General features: G+C 39.9%; 1 pseudogene; it reads left to right on the top strand.

Moving 5' to 3' along the window:
• The first annotated feature begins 1,421 nt into the window (after window positions 1–1,421).
• Window positions 1,422–3,526, top strand: LOC103732344 (annotated as a pseudogene).
• Window positions 3,527–4,122: the final 596 nt, after the last annotated feature.

The following is a 4,122-nucleotide window of genomic DNA, read 5'->3' as shown; positions in this document are numbered from 1 at the left end:
ACTAGAACCTGTTATACTGAGTGAAGTAACAGACTCAGAAAGTAAATCCTAGAACCAAACCCTGATAAGGGAGTATGTATCCAGACATAACTACAGGAACCAGGATAATGGAAAGGAAATAGGGAGGTAAAGGAAAAGAAAGAACCTGAAAGAGAAGAACAGTAGGAAACAGGCCTTAATAAGGGAGATAGGGACAAAAATTGGTTTAGGTTAAGGGAGGGGAGAGGGAAGGGTATACAAGGAACCTAGGGGGTAAAGGGAAAGCTCAAGAGAGGTAGGACCATAGGAGAAGGGTATTTATTATTAAGGGAGAAGGGGGGAAATGGTGCACCTTAAGTGGGAAAACCATGATGGAGGGGTGAGACAATGTGAGAGAGAAATAATGCCTAGCTAGTTTTGAAAACCAGAGGGAACCATATTACTCCTACAACCTACTGACAAATTATACATAGCAGATCAAGAAATATATGTCTAGGTAAGGTTTATTTGAGAACAATTGTTCTTTGCCCAAGATTTATCTACCTGACACACAGTAATTAAAAGTATGAAAATTGAAAAAAAAAAACAAAACACTCTGACTTAATGTCATTGAAGTTGTGTGCATACATGGTAATTCTTTTCATAGCATTGCCTTTAAAATTATTTTTATTTTATGTATATAAATGTTTTGCCTGTGTGTGCAAAACCCACAGAGACCAGAAGAAAGTGTCTGATCCCCTGGAACTGGAGTTAACAGATAATTCTTAGCCACCATGTGGGTGCTGGGAATGGAACCTAGGCCATCTGGTAGAACAGCAACTGTTCTTAACTGCTGAACCATCTCCCCAGTCCCCCAGAATTGGCTTTTTAAATGTGTTGAGTCTAAAACAACATGGAAAAACTCAATCTATCCCTAAAATTCCTGAAAATAACTTAGTAGCAAAATCTATGGCCAAGCCATTTTGCATTTTTAACTTATTGGAACTAAAATTGCTCATCTAGGCATGCTTAATTTAAGATGTGTATGCATATGTATGTGTGTGAATATTAACATTCTAGGATGATATTTTAAACTTACAATTATGACACTTAGCTATTGAAGCTGATTTCTATCTGCCTGAGCTCTGCTCCAGCACCTTTCTACTTCTGCCTCTTTAAAAATGGGTTTTTCAAAGTCCTTATATTGGCCAAATCTAGATTAAAATTCAATTATGAAAAGTTGGGACTGAAGGGAAAAAGGGTCATTTTAAAGCCACCTATTGCTGCCTGATTAGCCTACACTGAGGTTTATGAGAGACATCTCAAAGTTCACACACGTGAGGAAGCCATCTTGTATTTCATTACAGCGTAAATGTAATTTATGTTCTGCTCCTTTTCACAATATGTTTGCATCTGTAGTTTTAGAAAGGAACAAATAATTTAGCTATATGGATGGTAGTTAAATGATTGGCATTCTTACTACAAAGGTAAGCGGATGAACTTTAAAAGCAAAGGAGAAACGAAAACAAGGTGGAGACAGAAACACCAGGGCTTTGCTCTCTGTTGCCTTGTGGGCTCAAAGAAAGGATCCTTTTTTATCTAAAGTGATAAGTGCTTGCTACAGTAAGACTTAACTATTTAACAAAGAGTTAACTTACACTTTGTTAAGAAAACTGGAATGTCTCCAAATTGTTCTGCCTATCACTGTTAGATATTTAAAACACAGTATTCATGTTTTCAGTATTTCAGATACAGTTCTCTGGGTTTTCATTTAGGAATAAAGATATTCTATTAGGAAAGAAATGCTTTGTCGATTTTATAAAGGAAAAAAGGAACCATCAAATAAGAAAAAGAGAAACAAAATGTCTTTTTTTTTTTTTTTTTTTTTTTTGGTAAAGAAGGTTAAAGAAAAAAATAATCCTAGCTGGGAAAGGATTTTGTGTAGAAAAATGAGATTTTGCCATAAAGGTAAATGCTTATGCCAAAATGGAAACAGAAAAGTGAGGACAAAACCAGAAGGTTGAAGTACATTGTGAAAAGCTGTGAAAGGGAAATCTCCGCCACCCAGGCCCAAGGTATGCAGTCGCTCTGAGGCGGAATAATTATCTGGTCTGTTTGTACCATATTGTGATTCCCATTCACCCACTGATGGACACTGGGTAGCTTCTACCTTTCGGCTATTGTGAAGAATGTTGTTATGAACACAGCTATGCACATAGCTCATTGAGACCCTGCTTTCAATTCTGGCAGTAGGTCTTCCTGGAGGAACATGGAGCGATGCAAACTGAACACATGGATACCATCTAAGCCCATGCGGCTGCCCAGCAAATACTATGGGTCCTTGTTGCCACTTACACTGAGCACAGTATGCTAAGTGCCCCACGGGCACTTCTTAGCATGACTCAGATGTATTCAACTCCACGGCAGCTGACTGCCCATCTGGCTGCCACAGTGCTGTGGATCAAACCCAGGGTCTCGAGTATACTACAAAGATTCTACTCATGGGCTACCAAAGAATTACAACCTGCTTTATGGAGAAAAAAGAAAACTTTTGGAGGGCTTTTTTATTTGGAGGTCCTGTGGGAATGGCTGCTGTAGCTGCTGTGACAACCAACACGGAAGAAACAGAAACTGCCTCAGGTATTTGTGTCTAATCCATCTATCCGGAAGAGATAGCAGGCATGTTTACCACGTACGGAAACCTAGAGCTACTTAAGATGAATGTAACTCCAGTGGGACAGCAAGCTATTGCCCCTGCATTTCACACTCCAAACCGAACCCTGTCTTTAAGGTGTTTGGCGCAGCAGCTCTGGAGAATGCTATACGAAAACAAGAGAATGATCCTGAAAGACCTAGAGCCTGCTCCTGCCCCACCGGAGGTCAGTTCAGAACTGCCACCTCTTACCTTGCAGGATTCCTGTCTCTGTGGACAAAATGACACAGGCACATCTCTGAGTATTTATGCCAGAGGTGCTCAAGCACTCCACAGGCCCGGGGTTTTGAAACCAAGATAGGGGAAAGAAAGCTGCAAGCCCATTTGATAGCCAGAAGACATCCCATGGGTAAAGGTTCTCATCATTGTCCACAGAGAAGAGCAAAAGCAGAGGGTTTCATGGACCCAGGCATTACGGACCATAGTTAAAAACTGTTATAAGCAACCTAGGCGAGGGGATCTTTTGCCTGCTTCTGAATATCAGCAAAGATGGGCCACCACCACATAGTGTAGCCCATCTCCTACTATCACAAGGCCATAATGAAGACCTTTAGCAACCCTGATGATAGTCTCGCTCATCCAGGTTGGTACAGGAGCAACAGTAGCCACACTGGCTGATGATGCTTCAGAACCGCCAACCGTTGCCAAGTGAATTATTCTGCTGTGGCTGATGGTGAGGTTGAAGAAAACTGCGCCACGTTAGGAGGAGGTAAAATGATCACCCAGACAACGCAAGCATCAGAGGCCAGCCAGGTCGTGGCATCACGGGTGGAAGCCACAGTGGCAGTTTCTTAGGAAATGCAACAGGAAGTCACTGTCACCATGGCACTCAACAGGTGCTGCGGGGGTGGGTAATAAATGAAGATTTCAGGTCTGTCCTTGGTGGGAAGTGCTATTCCTCATTTGGTTTCACCTGGTAGTTGGAAATAATACCTTCAGCTTATAAAAAATAAAAAGCTGTGAAAGTTAAAACCTACAGAAAGATGTGAGCATAACCAAGCTGACTAACTGAAGATTATTAAAATTCCTAATGTCAGAGCTGAATATTGTATGTGGAAGTAGTGGTTGATTCTTTGTTTACAATCATAAGGTTTTCTTAAAATATTGAACTGCTATCAGTAACATAGAAAAACTGGATTAGCAAACTAAGATTTTATGCTTTATCCTTTTACTAAATGGACCATTTAATGCCTGGTGATTGTCATCTATCATCTACCATCTATCCATCTATCTATCTATCTATCTATCTATCTATCTATCTATCTATCTATCTATCTATCTTCATCATCATCATCTATCATCTACCTATATAGTTACATTTTGTCTGGTTACAAATTGTCTAGTCACATTTCCCCCTAAAACTACAAACTGGGTAGTAAACTAAGTCTCTAGGTAACATAGTTAAAGCTGAAAACATTAAAAATAAAATTTAAAAAGGCAAAACAAAACAG

The sequence above is a fragment of the Nannospalax galili genome, unplaced genomic scaffold, assembly GCF_000622305.1.
Source record: "Nannospalax galili isolate Female #2095 unplaced genomic scaffold, S.galili_v1.0 scaffold514, whole genome shotgun sequence".
Classification (NCBI taxonomy): Eukaryota; Metazoa; Chordata; class Mammalia; order Rodentia; family Spalacidae; genus Nannospalax; species Nannospalax galili.
This window is presented reverse-complemented; position numbering and strand designations above follow the sequence as displayed.